The following is a 27,990-nucleotide window of genomic DNA, read 5'->3' as shown; positions in this document are numbered from 1 at the left end:
TAATAGTGTGTAAAGATGTATGTGAAGAGCCATGTGCATTATTCTCCCAGGACCTTTTTCAACCAATAAGTTAGTGCCTTTATGGGTAAGTTAGTGTCTATAATTTCTCTGAGCCAGTCTGCCTAGTTGACTGCCTTATTCTCTAAACATGAAAACAAGGTTGAAAAATTCTGCCTACAAAGTTTCTGCATAGATAAATCAGGTACTACACTGAAAGGACTTAGATAGCAAGACAGTCTGAACAGCTGTTTGGTTTATTTATGAGAAGAAAACCGGGTCAGCCAATTACTAAACAAACAATTTCCAGGTTAACTATGTTGTCTTTTGTTAATGACAAATACAACAAAACTTTGACTAGAGAGGTTCACACTCACAGGAACAGATCAGCACCTGCTACTGCAGTCTTCTTTAAAAGTGAATCTGCACAAAATATATGTGAGGCTTTGATATCTAACCACACATTTTCAGGCAGTAAAAGATGAATATCCATTCTAGAAACACAGCAGGATTTGCTTGATCATCCTGCAGTGTGGCACAGACAAGGCAGTATTGATGACTCACAACACTTGGCCCTCCAGTTTAGTTCTCAATTAATTTGCCCTCTGTGTGGATTCTGGACATCCTTAATGTGTGTCCATATGGATTTATGCTGGGTATTCCAGTTTCCTGCAATATCATAAACATATACTGTAGCAAATTTGGTGATACTTCATTTTGTCCATACATGTGTTTGCCATGTCATTCAGTATGCATGCGTTTGTGCATCCTGCAATAGGTTAGTGGCCAATTCAAGATTTACCTTTACCTTGTGCCCATTGACTGCCAGGATAGTATCAACTTCTCCATGACCCAGAACTGGATTAAGATGATAACTGGAAAGGGAACAAATAAATGTCCTGTAGGTACATTTTAAACCTCCCATTCATGAAATCAGAGGATACACTGCATTGTTCCCTTCAGTTTAGTAACAGTTTTAAAGATCAACACTCATAAGTGTAAGTCCTAGCATAGCAAGACTGAATGTTGAATGTGTAAAGGTACTTGCATATACTAAGCTGAGAGTGATGTGCCTTGGAGCATTTTGTTTTCTCTGGAGTGTGACAATGTTAGAGTTAATATATATACGTAGTGGAGGTGTTAGTGTACAGGAGGTTTGCAATCCTTCAAAAAAAAAAAAAAACAGCAACAACTTTAAAGGAGAACATCTGTATCAGTTGTCAGTGTTTGCTGTTCTTCTGTAATCTTGCATTTTTTCCATAGTTTCAGGACTTGGAATTACAGAAGAAGCCTTTCAAGTTGCACAATGAATTAATTCAACATTATCCTTATGATGATAATACAGTTGCCTGAGTATACTCACCATAACTGTAGACAAGTAGATGTTTAAATAACAGTATCATTGGTGCATGATGGCTTCCCACCATTCCTCACTTCTCTGAATGTTTTGGGTCTGGTGGTATTTCTATTGAGTTGGCTGTTAATTAGATGTAGGCTTTTTGATTTATTTGTCTCATTTATTATATTACAAAATACTGTCTCACAGTTTGAGTTGTGCTTCTTTCTTACTGTGTTTAGTTAGTTGTTGGACGTATGTTATAGTCTTTCAGTAAAATTTTCACCATTATATTTTCATCTGCATATTTTTACATAATTTGGTCAAGGATTTAAGGGCTCTTTAGCCTTCACAGAGAGAATTTATTAGCATATTTAATGAATTTCCACATCTTCTTTTTCTTTTGGCTGCTCCCATTAGGGGTTGCCACATCAAATCATCTGTTTACATTTCTTCCTGTCCTCTGCATCTTGCTGTGCCACACCAACCACCTGCATGTCCTCTCTCACCACATAAATAAACCTTATCTTAGGCCTTTCCTCTTTTCCTCTTGCCTGGCAGCTCCATCCTTAGCATCCTTCTCCCAATATACCTGCATCCCTCCTCAGCACATGTCCAAACCTATGCAGTCTTGCCTCTCTAGCTTTGCCTCCAAACCGTCCAATCTGAGCTGACCCTCTAATATACTCATCCTGGCCATCCTCATCACACCCAATGCAAATCTTAACATCTTTAATTCTGCCACCTCCAGCTCTGACTCCTGTCTTTTTGTCAGTGCCACCATCTCTAACCCATATAACACAGCTGGTCTCACTACCATGTTATAGACCTTCCCTTTCACTCTTACTGGTACCCGTCCGTCACAAATCACTCCTGACACTCTTCACCACCCATTCCACCCTGCCTGCACTCACTTCTTCACCTCTCTTCCACACTCACAATTACTCTGAACTGTTGAGCCCAAGTTTTCACATCTCAGCAACTAAAATAATAGAGTAGGGAGTGCACTGCAATTTATTTTATAGTTGGGCTACCCCTAATGGTCACAGTGCAAGACTGCATCAACACACCTCTGGGGCATTTGCTGGAAGAATTAGTCTACAGACTAACAAATGCTTTTGGGTAATTATCTTTTGTATAATGAACTCCCGTTGTAATGATTCATTTAAACAATGGCTATTAAACTGAATATACTCAAAGAACTCTTCTTTCCACTTGGTTCTAAATGCTAACTTTTTTCTCATGTTACAGATATTGACACGGATTGAAACATGTTTGAGGAATATCATAGGGCTAAGTACGGCTGATACAAATGGTTTGTTTACCCAGGTATGATATAATTTATTCATATTGCCATTTAATCTGTTAAGTGTTGCATTGCATTGATTTAGCCGTCTTAAAATAGGATGTGCTTAGGAAGACTACCCTTCCTGTGTCCATATGGATTTATGCTGGGTACTCCAGTTTTCTGCAATATCCCGAAGATATAACATAGTGAATTTGCTAATACCTAAGATTGTCCGAAGTTGTGTTTGCCATGTCATTCAGTATGTGTTTGTGCATCCTGCAATGGTTTAGTGCCCCATTCAAGATTAGTCTTTACCTTGCTTTACCAATAAAATAAATCTTAAAACAGTTCACCAAAAACCTACTGACATATTATGTAACGTGCATACCATACATTTTGTTTCCTGCACTACATCTACATGTCTTCTTCCATATGTTTCTTTGTGTAATACTTTATTCATTTAACTTTTTTTGAACTTTCCACACATATTCTCTGAATTGTGGAAATGTCATATGTATTTGTTTCCCCTTTCTTTCAGGGTTGTGATACCTAGCTTGTATTTTCAACTTTTTAAATTACTTTTTTTTTCATCTGTGATCCAGAAAAAAATTCTAATGTAGTGTGACTATCTTTTTCTTTTCTTGATTTGTTACTAGTTGTTTCAAGGATAAGACTATTGTTACATCCAGTTTTCTGGTTGCTGGATTTAGACTCTTCATTCCTGTGTACATGAGTAGTCATGTGTGTTTGCTAAAGTTACAACAGTTAGAACTTTTTGTTACATGTAATTTGCAGGGAATAAGATCTCCCCATTACATAGCTCTTAACTTCTTAGTGCAAGAAATCTGGGCAAAACCTGTCAAAATAGGGGGCAATTGCCCAAAAATATGACAGATTTTAAATATTGCTCTTTTAAACTTGCTTTCCCTGAGGTATTTGAAGTCTGAAACTCAAATGTATGTAATTATTTAGTGACGTCTGTCCTCGGATCATTTCAGTGATTTGGCAGAAAACCACAAAATTTTATGAGGAGCAGACCAGAAATATGAGGCAAAAATCTGAACATTCTGTGAAAATCTGAACAGTTGAGAGGTATGCTCCTCTAGCCCTTCTTAAATGCTGCTGCTGGACTGTAGTCCTTGAACTCAAACTTTACATTCTTACCGTTTGCTTGGAATTATTTAATTCGGGTAATGTGACCATAGGTATTTAACTCAAATCTTACATCCTTACCGTTTGCTTGGAATTATTTCATTCGGGTAACGTTAGCAGAGGTATTTAACTCAAACCATACATTCTTACAGTTTGCTTGGAATTATTTCATTTGGGTAACGTTAGCAGAGGTATTTAACTCGAACCTTACATTCTTACCGTTTGCTTGGAATTATTTCATTCGGGTAACATTAGCAGAGGTATTTAACTCGAACCTTACATTCTTACGGTTTGCTTGGCATTATTTCATTCGGGTAACGTTAGCAGAGGTATTTAACTCAAACCTTACATTCTTACCGTTTGCTTGGAATTATTTCATTCGGGTAATGTTAGCAGGGGTGTTTAACTCAAACCTTACATTCTTACCGTTTGCTTGGAATTATTTCATTCAGGTAACGTTAGCAGAGGTATTTAACTCAAACCTTACGTTCTTACCGTTTGCTTGGAATTATTTAATTCAGGTAACGTTAGCAGAGGAATTTAACTCGAACCTTACGTTCTTACCGTTTGTTTGGAATTATTTCATTCGGGTAACGTTAGCAGAGGTATTGTTCCTACTACTTGCTATGCTTCTTTCCATTGATGTTTATAATTAAAATTTCTCAGTAAAAATTAATTTTGTGTACAGCATGCCAGTAACCTTATACTGAGATATCATTCCCATTGTTATTTTGTGTGGTTTAAAATGTATTTTGTTGAAATAACTATATTCCTATAAATGATTTACAGGTTGCTTCTGCCTTCTTTTTGTGGGATTTGTGTATAACATGCCTTGTAATGCCTGGAATAGTCAAACATGTCTTGCTTTCATTAATTTTAATGTCTTTGTGTCTCGGTCTTGAAATTCTCTGGAATGGAAAAAGAGAGATCTTCTTTTGGAATAATTTCTTTATTGGCCTGTGGTTTGTAACAGATATACACATAGTAAACAATGACAGATAACTTCTGAGTTTTTGCTTTTTTCAGATATTACTGACATCGTAATCTCATATTCAGTTTCCACCACTCTTCCAAGGGAAATAAAGGCACAGGACAGTTTCTCAAACGAGATGGCATAAATACCTTAGTTACAATTGTAGCCATGGAATGTGTGCATTTCTGAGAAAATATTTTATTACATCTAACAACAAAATCTTAACATCAACAGACATGATAAACTTGCAGACAAGAGCAACAAAACTGATTAAGAGAATCATCTGTTTTTTTATAATGCTAACATTTTAAATTAAGCCTATAATTCATTTTCCAAAAAAGATGAGTAACGATTTCCATATAGACAATATGATTTCAGTTTTCATTCATTCCTCAACAGTTGGGTTCAGATTCAACCCTCAGATCTGACTCCACCATTATTTTTAGCTCGTTCAATCTCTTTTTACAGTGATACCGAATGACCTGGGTATCCAATATATTAGAAAATTCCTAGGAATTTAGAGCAGTTTCTCAGCATATAAGATAGAGTTGTTATGTACAATGTTGGAGATAGTATTGGAAAATAATGTCTTTCTTTTTAATAAAGAACTCTACCGTCAGCAACTTGGAGTGGCATTGGGCACCCCAGGTGCAAATACATACACAAATGTAGTTTTAGCAAGATGGGAAGAGTATTTTATTTTTGATGATAAGATCCCAACATTGTTTAGGAATGAATATTTTATGTTTTTAAACATTTGGTTGGCAGTGTCTTCCTTCTTTGGACTAATAGTGCTGGCCAGCTAAAAACATTTGTTAATTACCTACAAGACAGTACACGTTTTTTGGTATTTGAGTTAAATTATTCTACTGATAAAATACATTTTTGGACGTTACAGTTACTTTTCACAATGAAAAGTTTGATACAATGATTTATAAGAAAGACATTCAGGCCACATGTTATGTACATCACTGGCAAACATTCAAGAGTGTAGTGAATAGTCAATTTTTGCGAGCCAGTAGACTGAACACTCAAGATGAGGATTTTCATCAAGAGTTGGATAACATGACAATTGACTTTATATAAAGAGGTAATGAGGTCAGATAAGTAACTGTTAATGAGCATGAAGGAATAGGAAGACCTTTCTTAAATGCTCCTCTTAGTATACTTCCTAATAGTAGAAATAGTAAAAGTAACAGTAAAGTTCAGACTAAATGTATTAGATATATATATCTGGAAATATAATAGGCATACACACTATATTAAAGAAATGGTAAATAGAATCCTGCCTATACTTTTGTCTAACCTGGAAATCAGAGATATGATAGGTGAAAAGCTTATGTTTGTACACAAAAAGGAGAACATTTTGAAAAAGTTAATATGTTACAAAGATGTGAGCTTTGGAAATAAGTCTAAAACTAGCTCTATGAGAGATACACACCCCTGTTATAACTGTATCTTTCTAAAGAGATGTTTGAATTTAAAGTTTGTGCTACTTGCCAAACGGACGATGTTTTGCGAATTGTGTAGCCTGTCATTGATTTTATATAGGGAAAACAAATTTTAAGTTGAAACAGCGTATTTGTTCACATATGCCAGAGATACAGAGCAGTATTGAAACAAATGCGTTGTTTAAACATATTCATATGACGGGTAATGATCATAAATTTAAATTTCGTGTTATTCAAATTGTTAATTTAGGGAGATGTGGAGGTGATATTAGAACATTAACTGAGTATAGATGGATCAATTATTTTAGAGCAGATAGTAGTCCAGGGCTTAACTGTCAGAATAGTTTTAAAACTATGTTAAAATTTAGACATGATTGTTTATAACCTAGGCTGTGGATTATTTTGTTGTAGTACGATCTTTGTATTATGTACTAAGATATTTTATTGTAATATGTATTAAGATGTTCTTTGTTATAGTTATTTGTACTTTTATTTAATGCTAATCATGTGATTTTTTTTTATTTTTGTATCACGTGATTTTTAAATGAGTTTTGATAGGCTGGTGGTTGTTATAAACTGGAACTCTGTGACTGTGTTTTTTTATGCTTTGAGAAAGAGCCTTGCTCGAATACAGTTCGGTTTAATAAAATAGTTGACCGTGTATTCCTGGTTTTGTTATTTAAATATCTTCATTTAGTATTGTGGAATACTTTAGCTTCCAGACATGGTTTTTGGTTTTCAGCTAATTAATAACTGATAAAGTTCTACCACAAGAACATTAGGTCGTGAGGAAAAGGAAGGGGAGAAATCGAATCCCATCATGGGAGTACTAAATAGAGAAAACTATAAAGCATTTAAGACTAGAAGTGTCACTGTTAGAAGAGTATAGAAGAGGGAACAGATCAACAAAAATACTTAGAAAGATAGACGTGATAAAAGGAATGTGCAGTATTAGAACAGATCAGGATGTGTCATGCATTATCGCAAATAACAAACTAAAAATCTCAGCATACGCAGAAAAACTTAGAAGATACACAGATACATATAAAGGAAAAGTACAAAATAAGCAATTTATTGATGACCCAAAAAAGTTTTATGGAGAATTGGGAAACAAGGTAAAAGGAATTGAAAGACCACAAAAAAGAAGAAATAAATATATTTTGGAAATGTATTTATGAAGGTCCTGTGGAACATAACAAAGATGCTAAATGGATAGAAGAAGTAAAATAAAGAATAAGAAGTTTAAAGGTACAGGGTATGAAATGGGCTGAAGTAACAGCCAGAGAGATTGAAATAAAGTTAAGAAAAGCCTCGAAATTGGAAAAACCCAGGCCTAGATGTAGTACCTAACTCCTGGTTAAAAGTATTAACATTTTTGCATGAAGATTCATCCATGAGTAAGAACTATTTATATGTACACCCCAAACAGATACCAACCTGGCTAACAAAATGAAAAAGCAATGTTCCTACTTAAGAGTGAACCTGCAAGCTATCCTAAAAATTATAGACCAATTACTTGTCTTTCATTGACAAGTAAACCATACACTGGAATTGATGCAGACAGAGTTTATAGTCATTTAAAAGAAAACTCAACTCAATTATGGCAGTAGAACAAAATGGCAATCAAAGAAAGTCATATGGAACAAAGGATCATTTGTTGTTAAATAAAGTCATAGTTCAGAACTGTAAAAAGCGAAGAATCTAAGTATGGCATGGATTAACTACAAAAAAGCATTTGCTAGAATGCCACATTCCTGTATAAAACAGTGCTTAAAAATGGATAAGATACACCCTACAGTGATCGACTACATTACATTGACCATGAAAGAGTGGTGGACCACTTTACAATTAAGCCATGATAAAGGGCAAATTATAATCCCAGGAATAAAAATTGAAAGGGGGATATTCCAGGATGACTGTCTCACTGCTGCTATTCTGTCTTGCCCTTAACCCATTAAGCTGTCTACTTAACAGCTTAAGCCATGGCTATAATTTGGCTCCTAGAAAACAGCAAAGTATAAATACTTCCCATCTTCTCTTTGTCGATGATTTAAAACTGTATAGTTCATCAGATGAGGAACTGAAAGCACAACTGAAAGTTGTCAAAACTTTTTCAGATGATATAAGAATGTCATTTGGTCTTGATAAATGTGCAAAAGCAACCTTTAAAGCAGGAAAGCTGCAGCATCAAAAAAACATCTGTTTGGGACAAGAATGTGATATAAAGGAACTTGAGCAAGAGGGAGTGTATAAATATTTGAGAATTGATGAAGGATCAACAATAAAACATGAACAAATGCGAATAAAACTTGGTTAGGAATACTTTAGAAGACTTAAATTAATCCTGAAAACAGTGTTGATATCTAGGAACAAAATTCAAGCTGTAAACAAATTTGCTCTTCCTGCCCTAACTTACAGTTTTGGAGAGACTGACTGGCCCCAAAACATGTTGGATAGATTGGACAGAAAAACAAGAAGGGTGTTTCATGCTCACCAAATGATTTATAAAAATCAGTGCATACCAAGATTATATATTCCCCATTCCGAATGAGGGATGGGCTTCCTTGAAATTGATTACACAGATCTGCAATCATGGGACTGCACACATATCTGCTGACCTTACAAGACCCAAAATGTAGTGAAAGTTTTAAAACATGAGGAAAATAAATCTAAGATCACTTCTTTGCTTAATCTAGCAGAAGCATATTGGCGTCAAGCAGGAATTGAAATCAAACCAGAAGTAGATAAAAACCAGGCAGCAACTGAATGTGCCAAAAAACAAAAGAAAGAATATAAGGTAAAGGACAAGATAAGAAGGCAAAAAATGTGGAAAATGCCTAAATATAGTTGCAGTTATAGAAAACGTGTATAAGAACCTCATGTTGATCAGGACTGAATGCAGGAATGGTTAAGGAGAGGCGAATTCAAACAAAGAGATGAAAGGTTAATATTGGCGGCCCAAGATAGTGGGCTACATACACATTGGTTTACAAAGTCCATTGAACATGTGGGAGAAACAGACAAATGTAGGTTTTGTAAAACAAAATTGGAAACAGTAGCACACCTCATTGCTGGCTGTGACATATTAATGGACTGTATACCGAAAGGCATAATAATGTGGCAAGAGATTTGCAATGTGGATTGTGCAAACATTCAACACAGTATCCATGACTGCCTCTCTTCATATTCCAAGAGTACAGACTATCTGATTCCAGGTCAGAAAGATAATTAAAAATTCCTCAATTTCAGCCCAATTGATTCTACAAGGCTTGGCATCAATGTTTGCAGTGATAGTTTTAGTTCCCCTAGCAAGATTTCATTTGAGGATTCTTCAATGGATGTTAGCAATTCAGTGGTCCATTCTTCATCAGCATATGACCACTCAGTCAAGAATTACCCAAGCATGCAGAAGATATCTTTGGTGGTGAATCCACTCAAATCAGGTTCTACAAGGCTGCCCCTTCATTCTTCCTCAACCAAAGGCATTGGTGACCATGGATGCATCCCACATTGGGTGGGGGGACACTTCCTGGGAAAAACAATCCAAAGCACATGGGCCCCTGAAGTGGCCAATATACATATTAATGTCCTGGAAATGAGAGCAGTGCTGTTAGCATTGTAGGCTTTCCAAGACTCTCCCCCTTTTGGAATAGTTGTGATTCAGACAGACAGTATGTCTGCGGTTTGGTACCCCTTGTGTCGAGAAGCTCTCAGAGTTTGTCAGTGGGTGATCTCTTCCAACCAATTCCTGATAGTAACACACATCCCGGGGAAATCTAACGTAACAGCAGACAAGTTGAGCAGGTCCATTCTACTACCTCACGAGTGGTCTCTCAACAAGGAAGTGGAGAAAATTATTTTTCACTAGTGGGGCCAGCCATGCTGTGACCTGTTTGCATCTCCCTTAAACAACAAGTGCAGCAAGTTCTTTGCCTTAATCCCCTCCACCAGGCAAGCACCAAGAGATGCCGTTCTACACAATTGGCCCCCCAATCTGTACTATGTTTATCCCCCAACTCCCTTAATCTCAAATTCTACAGAATGCATCTGGATTGAAGATCAAAGTCATCCTCATTGCCCCTTACTGGCCTTGGCAAATTTGTTTTCCCCTTTCTTTGGCCTCATCTAGTCTACCCTCCTTGGATTCCGGATCCAATTCCAAACCTTCTGTCTCACCCGGCAGGAATGATTCACCCGGATTTCTCAAACCTAAAACTGACCGCATGGTTTTTACACTTCCAGTGATAGCCAGACAACATATGCTGTCTTCCCCTGTTCATCATATACTTTTGTCTTCCCACAAAGCTTCTACAAGGAAACAGAAGAGATTTGTTTTTTGGGTGCAGCAGAAACATATTGACCCTTTTCAGCACCAGTGCATAGTGTCTTTGAATTTTTAGCAGCAATTTTCAATGAAGGAGCCAGCTCCTCAACTATTAGGGTACAACTAGCTGCCATTTCTAACTTTCACATTGGGATTGAAAACTCCTCCTTGGTTTCATCTAAACTTTGCTATGTATTTTTAAGAGATACTCCTCTTTGAGACCCCCTTATAAGGATCCATGGGGCATACATTTGGTATTACAGGCCTTAATTCATCCCCCTTTTGAACCTCTAAATCTCTTTACTTAGTATTTCATAAAGATAGGGTAGCTTTATGAACCATTCCTTCCTTCCTAAAGTGGTGTCAGAATCAACATCAACCAATCTATTAATTTGCCAGTTTTGTTTCCAAATTTTACAACCTAAGGTGAATGTATGTTGCATTTACTGGACGTTCATAGGCTATTGTGTTTTTACTTACACAGAACAAAAAATTTCAGAAAAGCAGATCGATTGTTTGCCTCCTTTGCAGATTCCAAAGTAGGCAAGCCGGTCACAAAGGTAACCTTACCCAGATGGCTTACCAATTGTATATCCCTTGTCTATAACAAACTGGATCATTCCTTACTTAAACCTTTGCGAGCCCATTTAACTAGATCCATCAGTATTTCATCAGTATTTTTGTGCGGCTGCTACTTGCGATAATCCTCATACCTTTATTACTCATTACATATTGGATCTGGTCTTGAGAGAAAGAGCAGCTTTCAGCTCAGTTGTGCTGAGGAATATCCTTCCTTAGAGTCCTCCCGGGATTTCAGGTAGCTTGGCACTCTGTTCCAATTGTTGAGGAATGAAAATTAACAAAATCAGATATAAAAGTTATGTACTCACTATAATATTCCATCTGTGTTGTCCATTTTCATTCTTTCTCAACTCCCCTCCCACAAACCCCCTGCCTTTGAAGTAATGACTTCTGGAAGAGAGAGGCCTTGTAAGGGAACCACTTTTCCTTATGTTGAGCTCCAGATATGGATTTCTGTTACCAAAATGCTAATACTTATTTTTATGCTACAAACCAGCAAACAAGTGCTTAGTTTTTTAGGGGCTAGAGCATTATGGGTAAAGAAGGAGCTTGAGAGTTTGCTAGTGGCCACAAACTGAAAATAATGGCTGAGCAGGATCCGAGGTCAGACCTGAACCCAATTGTTGTGGAAGAATGAAAATGGACAACACAGATGGAACATTATGGTGAGTACATAATGTTTTAAATTTGAATGGATTTCTTAAGATAAGTGCAGCATGTATGAGTGTAGCCCATTTTACATTTTCACATTTCTCTTGTCAAGCATTCCAGTACTCAAACATGCAAACTGGTCAAGTACTGAGATCGAGGGTTATCATGGATTAGGTGGAACAATTCTCTATATAAAGATGAGACCTCCCCCCCCTTTTGTGTGGTATACAATCTCGGAGTTCGCATAAAGTAACAAGTGGTTTATGTTGCTGCAAAATGCTTTTTTTTTTTTGGTGGATTGGTATTGTTGAGTTTATGGTCCACATACTATCAGAGAAATGACACTTGACTAAAGTTTCCCTTTAAAGCAGGTTATTTCAGTAACAGGAACAAACGTTTCCGTAAACTCCAGATAAAAAATCCTTAATGTTAAGTAATATAATTAAATGAAGGAACAATAGAAGTATTAATAGAATATAAAGCTATAAGATCCTTATACAGAGTGATGGTGAATGTCTTTTGAGTCAAAGATGATCATTTTTACATTACTCGCATTTCATTTATGCACTGTTGCTGACTAATCATTAATAGTGGATGATAAATCGATAACTTTGTTACTTTACATAGATTAAAACATAATATAGAAGTGAAGCATTTCTGGAAATATGGATATTTTTTTGTATGTATATAATGCAAATTATTAAAATTCATGCAAACTCTGCATTGCTGCTTCTGTATGCTCAGGTGCAGCTGCTGTATCAGTTGCATATAGTTAAACATGGGTCATGCTGCATCCAGAGAACCGCAAGTTACATTCTCATCAAGAGATGCCACATCTACAGGAGTCTGAACAGATTATTTCATGTTACTGTAATCATAAATAATGAACAGTGCTCTTAGAGGCAGAGAGACTTGATTCTAATAGAGCTGGAGTAGCAGCTTTATGTATGAGTAAATGTAATGGTCTAAAAACCAGAATATTGAAGAGTACTAACTATTTCTTTTTTTAAGCAGATGCAGAAATCCTTTAACAGGTGGAAGTTCCATTTTTTCCAGTTGTCTGCTACTGTCTTCTTAGTATATAGAGCTCAAAAGAGAATTGTTTAAGGGTCTATATTAGAACACCAAACTTTTAAAATTTCGAGTGTTCTAATATTGACCCGTTTTCAGCGAACTCTGAAAATATCGAAGAAACAGAAAAACAAATTTTTTCCTAGGGAAAGAATTTGGTTGTCCGTTTCTGTTGCTTTGGTATTTTCAGTGCTGTGGTGGAAAGTTCCGGGTCACATTCAGGTAAGTGTGCGATTTTGTGGACGTGAGGGTTAGGGTGGGTTAGGTGAGATAGGGTTAGGGCGCAGGCCAGGTAAGTGTGCGATTGTGTGGACGTGAGGGTTAGGGCGGGGTAGGTGAGTTAGAGTTAGGGTGTGGGTGAGGTGACTGTGCGATAGTGATGGACTTTAGGGTTAGGGTTTGGGTTAAGGTAAGTGGATAGTTAGTGGTGTATGTATAGTTTAGTGTAGGTTTAGGTGTACATGTGTGGATTACTGTTTGTTTGGTGTGCTTGTGTTGTGTGTATGTGTTTTGGAACAGCAAATTTTTTCCCTAGGAAAAAATTTGCTGTTCTGTATGTTCAATGTTTTAAATTTTCGATTAATAGGGTTCGATATTAGAACACTCGAAATTTTGAAAGTTCGGTGTTCTAATATAGACCCTGGTTTAAGCGTATACAAATGTCACCAAGCCTCAAAATATAATGAAAAAAAAATACTCCTGATTTCAGCTTTCCAGCAAATACTGCTGACGTGTAAATCACAGATCTCACCCAGAAGTGCTTTAGAAAAGGAAATATTTTTCGTTCTATAGGAAATAGTAATTTCTCATAATTAGTATGGTGACTTGAGTTTCATATTATGCAGTTTCTGTTTCGTGGCACATTGTTTTTTACATTAAGAACATTTTATTTTCCATTTTCAGAATATTAGCTGTAACTTATAACCTCTGAAATACCGCCAGTGTATTTGAGGAGTCTTGAGCAGTGAGTAATCACTGTGATTTCCCCTTTTTATCATCCATATATCCCCTCCATCTTAGTACCATTCAAAAATGTCTCTGGCTTTACAGTCACAGATGATATGTGTCTCCATCCAGTGCATGGCGTGACACTGAGTAGATGGGCCTGCAGAATGCTGCTAGGGATTCCTCCTGCTGTGACTAGTCATGAAAATTCATTGTGCTTCTCACAAGCTGCAGGATCCTTCTCGGTTATCAAGGGTTTGAGCTTTCACATTACTGGCTGATGACAAGAATAGAGCAAGGGTGGCCTGGGCTCACTTAGTGCATAAGTTGATGAGTTAAAAATTGATGAATGATGTGTGTTGGGTAAAAGGGCCCCCACCTTTCATGGAAACAAATTCCACAGGTGATACCAAGACCATCTTTAGGGATGCATCCTCGAATGTCAGCACTAGAGCAGCTGAAACATGACTGCACCCATCCAGCTGATGTGGAGTAGGTCATCATGTTCACCAGGGAAAGCTGAATACTTGAACTTTTCATAGGAGGCTGTACTCATCTGTGCTCCCACTGGGTTGAGCGTGATTTCCTGCACAGGGTTGAGGAGGATACCGCAAACTATCCTACTCCATCATGGACTACCAATGATGATCTCATGCTTGGAAGTGTGTGTATTGTTTGACATCACTTGGAACCTGTCCTCAGAGATTGGGGAGTGCTCCCTTAGGGACTTTGTGCTGATGACACTTAACATTCAGCTATTCACTTGGTCTATACAATGTGGGTTCCAGTAAAATGAAACAGCTGGAGTCTTCTTTTATAATTTATGCCAAGTGTTTTGACTTCAGAGTTAGTTATAACAGACAGGGGGGACGGAGGTCTTCCTTTGCACATGGGTAGGATGGGGGTTGTGGCCTTCCTTCAAAATAAAAAAAAAAAGAAGAGTTTGGAAGGTCACTTTGGTCAGCTGATATTGAGAGGATGACATTTGATAAGTGGGTCTGTTATAAAGCCAACAATATTCCTGGGCTCTACCAAGGTCTTGGTATCACCTGTGGAATTTGTTTCCATGAAAGGTGGGGGCCCTTTTACCCAACACACATCATTCATCAATTTTTAACTCATCAACTTATGCACTAAGTGAGCCCAGGCCACCTCTTCTCCCTGGTTTCCTGTAAATGAGATTCCAAGTGACCTGATGTAATTTTTTTCCAAGACAGACCAGTATAATGAGACCTCCCTCCTGTATATCCCCTAAAGTGGTCCCCCCTATGAAAACACTGAAACTCTTAAATGCTTTACTGTTGCTCTGCTGCCTTCTCTCCAGAAATGTTTAAATCTTTACCTTAGGTAGGAAAGATGAGACCTCTTTGATCTGTCCTCATAGAACCTTGCTTAAATTATGACATTTCTGCATCTTGAATACATTGGAATTTGGCTTCCACTGCTTCAGAGAAGGTGAATTACCTCTACAAACTCATGACCAAGTGGAATGATAGCATCCTTTGCCAGATTCCTATGTTATGTCTTTGTTCCAGCATAGATCCAGAGAGCAGAATACTTTTCAACCTTGCTGGTTGATAAAGAGTCCAAATCTATATACAGTGTAGATTAAGAGGGTTTCCTCATCGGAAGCATTGGGACTGAGGCCTCTTAATTATCTGTTTCACATATGTCACTTACATTCCTCCTTGTGGATCAGGACCTGGAAAATCTGTCAGCCCTCCCTAAATCTGGGCTCAAGGAGGCTCTGGAGAAGACCGTTACCAAATATTCTATTGCAGGTTTCCATACACAGTACTTTAATTTTGACTGTTGTGATGCCATGGCCAGGGCAATACCTCTAGTGTATGCCTGCTGCAGGTACCATGGTTCAGGTTGCTCTCATTTAATGAGTTTAGGCAGGCCATTCTGTGTGCCTCCTTCTGGGGTTTCACTGTCTTGGCCAGGAGTCCCAGAGCCTCATCAGATACCTGCAAATAAAGAAACTGACACCAACCAATTTTGAGGAGTCTTTATGACACCCCTCATCTTCTTTTTCCTCCAAGCTATCCCAATTTTTCAAGCAGAACACAGCTAACTCAGAATAATAAAAAATCCAAAGCATCAGACAGTATTTTCTTCACCAGTTCTACATGCTAAGTCTGCTAGAAGGATGGCAACACCACCACGGCATTCCCAATCCTAATCATCCCACATTACCTCACATGCTAGGCTGGTTTCCCCCAGGTTGGTGAGCCATAAGTGAAGACTGGTCAGTTGTAGACATAGTCAGGACAGCTGCATTTTAGATTTATTGTGTGTGCCACCAACAAATGTTGCACTCACTGACCATGCAGTTTTAATAGAGCTCCTGAGACAGGCAAAGACTCAAGTCCACAAATGGCCATGGAGCTTGTTTCTCCTTCGGGAAAGGACGGATTGTTCATCTTCTGCATTTCTGACTATTCCAGAGGAAATGGAAGAATTCTGTCCCATTGTGGGCCTCAACAATTTCAAAGATTACATCTGGTACAACAGATTCTAAATTGTGACTCTCCAGGGATCATACTGCTACTGTAAGGGACCTGGATGGTATTGGTGGTCATAGAGGCCACCGGCTTAGTAGAACTGACCCAGTCAACAAAGGGAGGAGATTAAATAAATAAATAAATAATGGAGGCCATTTAGCACGCCATTTTCCAAGATCCTTGTTAGCACAGTGGGTAACAAGTCAAGCTCATAATCTGAAGATCATGACTTCAGTTCTCACTGAAGGAAATTGATTCACTCAGCCCTCATTTGTCTACTCTATGGTCTTGAGCAAGTCACTTAACCAGACATTGCTCCTGGGTTGCTTTTGAAAGGAGCTATGTGTCTAGTGGGCCCACCTGGTCAACAAATGGGTATATGTTTATTTATTTATCCATACAGGAGGCTCTCCCTCCTATCACACTGTGTGGGCTTTACTTTCAGAATGTTGCCATTTGCTCCTCTTCCCCTTGTGGTATAATGTTTAGCAAGGTGCAGAGCATCATCATGCCCCACAGTGGTAACTGATTACTACCACTCTAAACATGTGCTTTCCCTTCCCTTCTATAGCAGTACCCATCGCAGCTACTGATGACATATGCTTCACTAGTAGGCCGGAGAGCTCACCTGGGCTTCTGTCTGGCTTAGGGAAATGGTTCCCCTAGAAATGGGGGGGGGGGCTGACTATAAACTAGCTGTAGTAGCTGTAGTTTCAGGTGGTGTTTCTCAGTCTGAAATCTATGTAGTGGGAATTAAATCCAGACCCACCTCCTACTTCAGTCATTAATTAGACTTTGGTACAGTATGGTCAAGGCACCATCTCCCTTTCAGAAGTGAGGGACCTGATCCTGCAAATTATTAAACTGAAAAATAAACTGCAATTTAAAAAATGAATTTGAAATGGAGGGTTCCTCTCACTAATTGACTAGTACAGTAGAAACATGTCAGTTGTTTCTCAGAGATGGATTCTGCACGGTAAGAAGGCTTTAAATGGTTGCAAAATGGGATGATAACTTTTTCTTTGCTACTTTTGATGCTTCCTGTTGCATAGCAGTATCTCATTATCCTTCCCTGCTGCTTACTTTTGTTACTTGCTAATAGTTATGTAATCTGACATGCCTGCATCCAGGTCTCTTCAATGCACTTCTGCTGCTATTTACACTCTAGCTCAATGAATGTTTTCTCAGACTTCTACTTTGGAGATGCATTATTTGGCAATTCATTTACATTATCTTGGTTTTGGCAGTTCTAAGAATGTTGCCAAGACCATTTTCACTTTTTGTTTGTTCGTCCACAGGTATCAACACATCCTTGTTTTATCAGCAAGAAAACATATCTTTATTCAAACTGTTGTGCAGTGTCACATTTGTACAATGCAATAAATGAACCCCTTACTGACATCTGTGATGGCTTCCTATTGCAATTCCAAGTCCCACAAAAATACTGAACTACAGGAGAATAGCAAATGTTGACAATCACTGTCCTCCTTTAAAGTTGTTTTCTCTGCTCCATCCAATGTCCATACCCCCAGTACTCAATATGTACTAAATGAGATCACCATACCTTAAAAAAAAAGAAAAAACTACAAGACATAGAGATTTTGGACTTACAAGTAACTCCCAGTTTTTGTACATTCAGTCTAGCTAATCCGTAGCACACACCCTTACGAGTCTCAGAATTTAAAACTGTCATCCACCTGCTATTGACCTTTTGATCTTTTCATCTGTGCAAACCCCATTTATGCATCTTCTCTTCTAGTCATTATCTTGCCTGTGGTGCCTCTCTAGGAACTGCTTCAAGCCTGGTTTTTCACTGACCTGTTTGTAACATCAAATGTGTAACTGAAGTGCAGGCTACATGTGAATATTAACGTTAACTTCCTCATATAATTATAGGAAGCTTTGCTACTGATTGTATAAATGACATACACCAAAACACATTGAATTTAAGTGCTGCCATTTATGCAGTTCTATTTGCCAAAAATGTAAAAAGGATTGCCTGTTGTGGAATAAACACACACACACACACACACACACACACACACACACACACACACACGCACACACGCGCACACACACACACACACACACACACACACACACACACACACACACACACACACACACACACACTTTTGTTTGACTTCATTCAGTGAGGTAACTACAACTACTGTTTAACATTTGTACAGTATGCTCACACAAGGGATGAAATTGCTGCACTGCAAGAGAAGATAAGACCTCCAAGAAGATTTTCAGTAAGAAATATAGACGTAAGACCTTCAAGAAGACCTTCAATGAAAAATGAAGTATTGAGACCCTTGAGAAGATCTTCAATGAAAAATGAAGAACCAAAATCTCCAAAAAGATCTTCAATGAAAAATGAAGAATTAAGACCACTGAGAAGACCGTCAGTGAAAAATGAAGAAAAAAGAAGATCCTCTGTGAAATTTGAAGAATTAATAGCCCCCCAAAAACCTTCAGAGACATTTGAAGAATTATTTGAAGAATTAATACACCCAAGAAGGCCTTCATTGAAATTTGAACAATCAGTACCCATGAGAAGACTTTCAGTGAAATTTGAACAATCAGTATCCCCAAGAAAAAGACCTTCAGTGAAATTTAAAGAATCAGTACCCCAGACAAGACCATCAGTGAAATTTGGAGAATTAAAACACCCAAGAAGACCTCCAGTAAAATTTGAAGAATCAATACCCCCAAGACCTTCAGTAAAACTTGAAGAATCAATATCCCCAATAAGACTTTCAGTGAAAAATGAAGAAATAAGGATTCCAAGAAGGCCTTCAATGAAAGATGAAGAAGTCAATAAGCCTAGCAAAAGGTAAGCCTTTTGAACTATTTGTATATATTCTTTTATTTTACTGCAACATTTCATAATGCACACTTTGTAATGGTACAGTAGCCAAATTCTTAAATGTGCAATTAATTGTATGGTGCTTTTTGATTAGCAATTCTGGTTCACTCATACAAGTGTTATGGCACAATTATGTTTCCTTGTGAAGAGAATGACAAAGAAAGATGATACCTGTTAAAACGCTGCAATAACATTGAGATTATTTTGACAGCCTTGGTGAGTATAATTTTCCATAGATGACTAGTGTGTATTGTACAGATTTTGGCAGGGGATTGTATGTTTGCCTCTACTTAGAACTACGGCTATTATTATAATTGTGAGCTCATTTGCTGTGTCTAAGTATAGAATATTGTAGCTATTCTGCATGTAACTCTGTATAAGCAAAACCTTTTCACCTAGATTCTATGTGCATAATGCAACAGTTGCTTGTAAGGGACCAAACACAACATGGTGTCTGTGTACTGTGGTCAACATCTTCTGTACCATGTGTTTATGTCCATGTTTAGCCAATGAGTTAATGTGGTGTGAGGAAACTTTAGTCATGTAGTAATCTGTCAGAAAAATCTATTGATGTTTTTCTTACATCTAGCAAAGCTGAAAAATGTTACAACATAATTATGAGTATCTGTTGTACCTCCACAAATATTATTTAAAGAAAAAAAACTTGAAAAATATACAAAATAAAAAAAAATCAGAGGTAAAGGCTGCTTTGCTACACCAGAAGTCTCAATAATAAAATGGGGGATTTAGAATATTTTCTGTGTTTGTACGATATAGACGTCTTTGCCGTTAAAGACACCTGGTTTAAACATCCAAAATGCTTATTAACTAGTTCTGGATTATATTTCCTATCACTGTGGCAAAAGCAAAGGGATTGGTGATGGAATCCCAAAATTTGTAAGAGAACATCTGAAAAAATAGGACAAGGAAAAAACTCAGGAAATCACATAAAAGCATAAGTCATAGTGAATATATTATTATGTGAATCTATTATACAACTTATGTGCCCCCTATAAAGCAAAAAGTCTTCCTGACTAAACTCCGGCATGTAAAAATAAATCAAAGCATAATCCATGGAAAGGATTCTTACCACCCAAATCTTGATCATTCAAACTGCTCAAGATCAAATAAAATATATCCAGTTATTAATTGGCTATTAATAAAAATATCGGGAACACAAAGTATGACATTTGTCTAGGGATGTCAGTATTGTAGATATTATACTGACAAACCTGAAATCTTTCTGCTCCCTACTCATAGCTATATCCTCTGTAATGAATGCAGATCACGATGACATCATCTTTAACGTAAGAGTAAACTCAAACTCACTGACAAAAAAGTAATCTTTCACAGAATTTAAAGGACCACTATGGGCAAATGATGAAAAAACATATAATGTTATGTTGTCCAAGCTCGCCTTCATTTTGCTGGTTGGGTTCCGAACCCAACCAGCAAAATGAAGGTGAGATACTGGACAACAAACATGGAACGTTATGGTCAGTACATAACTTTTTTTTTATCTTGCTATGAATTACTGCACCTCCCAAAGCTGCCTGTAGCAAAACAAATACTCATTCCTAATTTTATTTATTTTATTATCCTTCTTTTCCCTCAAACTCACTGACAAAAAAGTAATCTTTCACAGAATTTAAAGGACCACTATGGGCAAATGATGAAAAAAACATATAATGTTATGTTGTCCCATCTCGCCTTCATTTTGCTGGTTGGGTTCCGAACCCAACCAGCAAAATGAAGGTGAGATACTGGACAACAAACACGGAACGTTATGGTGAGTACATAACTTTTTTTTTTTATCTTGCTATAAATTGCTGCACCTCCCAAAGCTGCCTGTAGCAAAACAAATACTCATTCCTAATTTTATTTATTTTATTATCCTTCTTTTCCCTCATCGGGCAGACATCCTGATTCCTTTGAAAAGCTAAATCTGTCCCATAATGTACTATGAGAGCACAGATTCTGAGAACAGGTAGCTCTACCATTTCTTGTCAAACTAGACTTCCATTCACTTAGAATGGAACACCTCAAAAAACTGCCAAGTTTGAGAGTCCGCAGATCATGTGTCATTGATTGGTGTGCACTGATGTGTACAAATGTTGTTCCTACTTATGTACTACACATTCTCAGAAAGAAGCTTGCAAAAGTGTTAACAAATTACTGAGATGAAAAAGACTTTTTACAAAGAGCAGTTTTGCAAGTTTCAGTTTCTGGCTAAGTAAGGTTACCACCCATCCCATTTACAGTGGGAGACTCATGGGTTGAGCTACCATCATACTCTGTAAAGCAGTGGGATGTTAAAAGTCCTGCTTTTCAATATCATGACAAATTGCCATGGAAAAGCCACAAATACTTCCATTTTTTCCACAGCAGTTTGGTTACATCATCAACAGTGACCAACCTGGCATAGCTGTTCCCTGTTAGGGCCGGGTGTGTTGTAAATCATGCAACAATTGGCTGCAGCTGATGAAGAAGGTGGGGACTAGTTATAGTGACTGTACTCTGTGCATCATCACTCAAAAAACAAAGCATAAGCCAAAGCCAAATTGTCCAAAAAAAAAAAAACCTAGAGAGCCAAAAAGTGGCCTTCACTGTTAACACACTGACTGCACTTTACTCAATATATCCAGCACTGTATAATCACTCTAATCTACTGTAACAAGCCCTGTTCTTCTTTCCTTCTTTGTTTCTGGAAACAGAACTTGTTGATGATAAGCTTAACTTTTTGGCCCTTTTCGCTTCCAATGAAGCAACTCTGGCTTCGTAAAGAATTAAAAAGAAAAATGCCACTTTGTTAGTGAGTGTATTCCATAGACCACGTCAAGTTCTGTGATCTACGCTACTGCCTAAACTCTGTCTGAAGAGGGAATTTTGTATTCAGCAACAGAATTGACTGACATCATGTAGCTTGTTTTCAAATGCTGCAGCCCACTGTTCACATAGTGCTGGCATCTTGCAGACGGAGCAGCACATTTATTTTAGACCAAACCCACATTTACATGCTAGAAAGCTGTGGTTTAATCACTGTAAATTGTAAAACTCAAGGTGCCACCACCCACCACTTTCATGAGCATTCATTCATATATTCTGCACAGGACAGGTTGGATATAAGTATGTGTAATTCACAGCTGATTGGGATTTGATTTGACAGATTAAAACAAACACTTAGAAATTTAACAATGTTTAATATGCAATCAGGTTAAGCAACAGAAAGCAGCAGCATTTTCCTTGACATGGTCCTCCAAAAGTATTCTATGCACTGGTGTCCATCCATTGACTTGGAGATAATAACCCATGTCATCCTATCCACACCCAGGTTTATTTTACGGCAAAAAAAAAAACAGATTTAGACTGACACATTTATATTTAAATGGCCACCACAACCATGAAGTTAGTTTTAACCAAAAAATCATTCGAGGTAAACTATGAGATATACACCAATTTCAGGTTGCCCCAGCCTGAGCAGTATAAAATAATAGCCCGTTCTTGCCAGTTTCACTTGAACGTTACCTACCACTGAGATGCTCCCTCACTCAGCTGAAGTCTGGTTATCATTATTCTTACCTTTCTGTTCTTTATCCTTCTTAATCCCTCCTAAGTCCTAAACCTAAAATTGATGGCTTTTGGAGAACAAGTGGTGTTTGTTCTGTTATGAAGGTGTAATACTTATGTTGAGTGCTATTGCTTTTGTTTTGGCGCTTATTCCTGGTGAACCAAAAATACAACCCCAGACCCTGCAAGCAGAGTTATTCTCTGTTAGGTCCAGGTGTTGTAAATCATGCAGCAATTGGCTGCAACTCATGAAGGGGGTGGAAATTGAGCCAGGAAGAGCCCTATAGAGGAGCCAGTCAGCCAGCCATTCCAGCAGGCAGGGAGGAAGCCAGCCAGCCATTCCAGCAGGCAGGGAGGAAGCCAGACAGGCATTCCAGCAGGCAGGGAGGAAGCCAGCCAGCCATTCCAGCAGGCAGGGAGGAAGTCAGACAGGCATTCCAGCAGGCAGGGAGGAAACCAGCCAACCAGCCATCCAGCAGACATGGAGGAAGCCAGCCAGCCAGCTAGTCATTCCAGCAGGTAGGGATAAAGCTGCTAGCCAATCATTTCAGCATGCAGGGAGGAAGCCAGCCAGCCAGCCAGGCAGCTATTCCAGCAGGCAGGGAGGAAGCCAGCCAGCCTGTCAGCCATTCCAGCAGGCAGGGTGGAAGCCAGCCAGCTATTGCAGCAGGCAGGGAGGAAGCCAGCCAGCCAGCCAGCCAGCCATTCCAGCAGCCAGGGAGGAAGCCAACCAACCAGCCATTCCAGCAGAAAGGGAGGAAGCCAACCAGCCAGCCAGCCATTCCAGCAGGCAGGGAGGAAGCCAGCAAGCCAGCCAGCTATTCCAGCAGGCAGGGAGGAATCCAGCCAGCCAGCTATTCCAGCAGGCAGGGAGGAAGCCAACCAGCCATTCCAGCAGGCAGGGGGGGAGCCAACCAACCAGCCATTCCAGCAGGAAGGGAGGAAGCCAATCAGCCATTTAGCCATTCCAGCAGGCAGGGAAGAAACCAGCCAGCCATTCCAGGAGGCAGGGAGAAAGCCAGCCAGCCATTCCAGCAGGCAAGGAGGAAGCCAGCCAGCCATTCCAGCAGGCAGAGAGGAAGCCAGCCAGCCAGTTAGCTATTCCAGCAGGCAGGGAGGTAGCCAGCCAGCCAGTCAGCCATTCCAACAGGCAGGGAGAAAGCAAGCCAGCCAGTTATTCCAGCAGGCAGGGAGGAAGCCAGCCAACTAGCCAGCCATTCCAGCAGGCAGGGAGGAAGCCAGCCAGACAGCCATTTCAGCAGGCAGGGAGGAAGCCAGCCAGCCATTCCAGCAGGCAGGGAGGAAGCCAGCAAGCCAGCCAGCTATTCCATAGGCAGGGAGGAAGCCAGCCAGCCAGCCATTCCAGCAGGCAAGGAGGAAGCCAGCCATTCCAGCAGGCAGGGAGGAAGCCAGCCAGCCATTCCAGCAGGCAGGGAGGAAGCCAACCAGCCAGCCATTCCAGCAGGCAGGGAGGGAGCCAGCCAGCCAGGCATTCCATCAGGAAGGGAGAAAGCCAATCAGCCAGTTAACCATTCCAGCAGGCAGGGAAGAAACCAGCCAGCCATTCCAGGAGGCAGGGAGAAAGCCAGCCAGCCATTCCAGCAGGCAAGGAGGAAGCCAGCCAGCCATTCCAGCAGGCAGGGAGGAATCCAGACAGCCAGCCATTCCAGCAGATAGGGAGGAAGCCAGCCAGTTAGCTATTCCAGGAGGCAGAGAAGAAGCCAGCCATTCCAGCAGGCAGGGAGGAAGCCAGCCAGCCAGCCAGTCAGCCATTCCAGCAGGCAGGGAGAAAGCAAGCCAGCCAGTTATTCCAGCAGGCAGGGAGGAAACCAGTTAACTAGCCAGCCATTCCAGCAGGCAGGGAGGAAGCCAGCCAGCCATTTCAGCAGGCAGGGAGGAAGCCATCCAGCCAGGCATTCCAGCAGGCAGAGAGGAAGGCAGCCAGCCATTCTAGCAGGCATGGAGGAAGCCAGTCAGCCATTCCAGCAGGCAGGGAGGAAGACAGCCAGCCATTCCAGCAGGCAGGGAGGAAGCCAGTAAGCCAGCCAGCTATTCCAGTAGGCAGGGAGAAAGCCAGTCAGCCAGCCATTCCAGCAGGCAAGGAGGAAGCCAGCCAGCCATTCCAGCAGATAGGGAGGAAGCCAGCCAGCCAGTTAGCTATTCCAGCAGGCAGAGAAGAAGCCAGCCAGCCAGCCATTCCAGCAGGCAGGGAGGAAGCCAGCAAGCCAGCCAGCTATTCCAGCAGGCAGGGAGGAAGCCAGCCAGCCATTCCAGCAGGCAGGGAGGAAGCCAGCCAGCCATTCCAGCAGGCAGGGAGGAAGCCAACCAGCCAGCCATTCCAGCAGGCAGGGAGGAAGCCAGCCAGCCAGACATTCCATCAGGAAGGGAGAAAGCCAATCAGCCAGTTAACCATTCCAGCAGGCAGGGAAGAAACCAGCCAGCCATTCCAGGAGGCAGGGAGAAAGCCAGCCAGCCATTCCAGCAGGCAAGGAGGAAGCCAGCCAGCCATTCCAGCAGGCAGGGAGGAAGCCAGCCAGCCATTCCAGCAGGCAGGGAGGAAGCCAGCCAGCCAGCCATTCCAGCAGATAGGGAGGAAGCCAGCCATTTTGCTATTCCAAGAGGCAGAGAAGAAGCCAGCCATTCCAGCAGGCAGGGAGGAAGCCAGCCAGCCAGTCAGCCATTCCAGCAGGCAGGGAGAAAGCAAGCCAGCCAGTTATTCCAGCAGGCAGGGAGCAAACCAGCCAACTAGACAGCCATTCCAGCAGGCAGGGAGGAAACCAGCCAGCCATTTCAGCAGGCAAGGTGGAAGTCAGCCAGCCAGGCATTCCAGCAGGCAGGGAGGAAGGCAGCCAGCCATTCTAGCAGGCATGGAGGAAGCCAGTCAGCCATTCCAGCAGGCAGGGAGGAAGACAGCCAGCCATTCCAGCAGGCAGGGAGGAAGCCAGCCAGCCATTTCAGCGGGCAGGGAGGAAGCCAGCCAGCCATTCCAGCAGGCAGGGAGGAAGCCAAACAGGCCCAGCCAGCCACTCCAGCAGGAAGGAAGCCAGCCAGCCCAGCAAAGACTGTGACTGTAGTAGTAAGTAAGTACAAATAGTATTTCATGGCTCTAGCTTTAAAATGGTAATATTGAGTTCATAGGATTATAAGAGGTTACTAGGCTAATGACCATAGGGCCCTTACAAGCCTAACCAAGTTTTACCCTTATTTCCACGATCATCATCTGTCACCTCAGTGCAAGAGGGACATAGGTGGAACCCCTGGGGTGAATTTATGGTTACCCATTCAATCGTCCAGATTGTTTTTGAAGAGGACCAATGAGGTGTTCTGCTTGACATGAAGTGGGATTCTTTTCCAAAGGTGTGGTAACATCTGGGAGACAAATCTGTCACTCCAGCAGGTTCTATTAATGTCACATATCAAGTTAAGGCCATTAGAGTGAGTAACCCGTGTACCATTTGACTTATGGCTATGCAGCATTTCCAATATTTATTTCACTTTAACTTTTTAATGTTTAGAGATAAATGGGGTGCATGCATAGTATTTAAATCTGTGTAGTGGCTGTCTTTTGGGATTTGCAAGTAGTAGTTTTTAAAGGTATAAAAAGAGTGTGTGTGTGTGTAATTTAATCTATAATTGTGGTTTTGATTTGGGATAATTTGGAAGCATTCATTTTAAAGGTTAAAATGTGTGTATAAAATATTATTTTTCTGGTGGGACAATCTTCATAGATAAATGTAGTGTGGTACATTTCTGTTGTAAATGTACTGCTTTGATTATAATGTGACTATCACCATGCTGCTGTTACTTGGGCCTGTTCTTTTTTGCATCATTGTGCTGGCTAAATTACTGTTACAGGTTCATTTTTATTTTTATTGCTTGCTGTGCTTAGAGGTAAGTGAGGTCTGCTGTGCATTGTAATTTATTTTAGACTAGCTGGTAAGTGATGTCTTACGAGAAGACGTTTATTAGCTTAACTTTATTTTTGGTGGGGGGGGGGCATGTTCAGAAGTGGAAATGTGTATATTTTCTTTTTATTATTGTCTTCAGTAAGTTTAAAATGTACTGCTTTGATTATAATGTGATATGGCTGGTGCTGCTGTTGGGCCTGTTTTTTATTGCATTTTTTTTTTTGGGTAAACTAATGCTACAGGTTTATTTATTTTGATTGCTATGCTCAGAGGTAAATGGGGTCTATGAGGTCTGCTGTGCATTCTAATTGTACTTACAAAAGAGAAAATGTTTGCTTAACTTTATTTTTTGGAGGTGGGGCATATTCAGAAGTGGAACTGTGTGCATTTTCTTTTTAATGCTGTCTTCAATAAGTTTAAAGTGTACTGTTTTGATTATAATGTGATTATGGCCGGTGCTGCTGTTGGGCCTGTTTATTATTGCATCGTTCTGTTGGGTAAACTAATGCTATAGGTTTACTTGTTTATTGCTGTGCTCAGAGGTAAATTGGGTCTGCTCTGCATTCTAATTCATTTTAGAGTAACTTTTAATGATTTGTAAGAAGTAATTTACAGTGAAAATGTGTGCACCTTTTTTTGGAAGGGTGGGGGCATGTTCAGTGTTAAACATAATGCATTTGGTGATCTACAAGCTGTGTTAATGTCATGTTTTCAATGGCCAAAATGCCCCCCTCATTATGTCATTTACTGTTCTGCCTTTTGAAATGGTTTGTAATACTAAATTCCTTCTGCTCCATTCCTCAGGTCTTCAGTGAATGTATGTCAAAGAACAACTTTACAAACTGCTTCATATTTTAGATGCCAATATTTTTCAAAGCAGTTCTTTCAAATGTCAGTATTTCTAACCAGTTCTTTCAAATTTGACTATTTCTAGCCAGTTCTTTCACTTGTCACTCATTTGTGTGCATTATATTACTGCATCCTACTAACAGTTGTGTTAAATATGTTGTACGTCAGGCCAGTACAGAGCCAAGAATGAAGAGAGCAGCGGCTTCATCAAAGTCTGCCTTCCACAAGAGAATGTACAAGTGGAAGGATGTTTGGAAGATGGAATTCGACTGGATTGAGAAATGCAATGATGTAAAAGAATTCTGCAGGTACTGCAAAAAGGAATTTCACTCATGGTGGAAGAAACGATGTGGCTCGACGTGAGGCAACTGAACAGCATAAGTCTGCTATTCTTCAAGCAGAATCCAGTCACCTGATGACAAAGTGGGCAAGGAACACAAACCTTGAGGGACCAGACCTTAAGATCATTGCAGCAGAAGCCTCTGAGGTGTTCCGTGCTGTTAAACACAGAAATTTT

Source organism: Protopterus annectens, chromosome 1.part0 (genome assembly GCF_019279795.1).
Source record: "Protopterus annectens isolate FY-2018-M chromosome 1.part0, PAN1.0, whole genome shotgun sequence".
In the NCBI taxonomy this organism is placed as follows: domain Eukaryota; kingdom Metazoa; phylum Chordata; order Ceratodontiformes; family Protopteridae; genus Protopterus; species Protopterus annectens.
Note: the sequence above shows the minus strand (reverse complement) of the source record.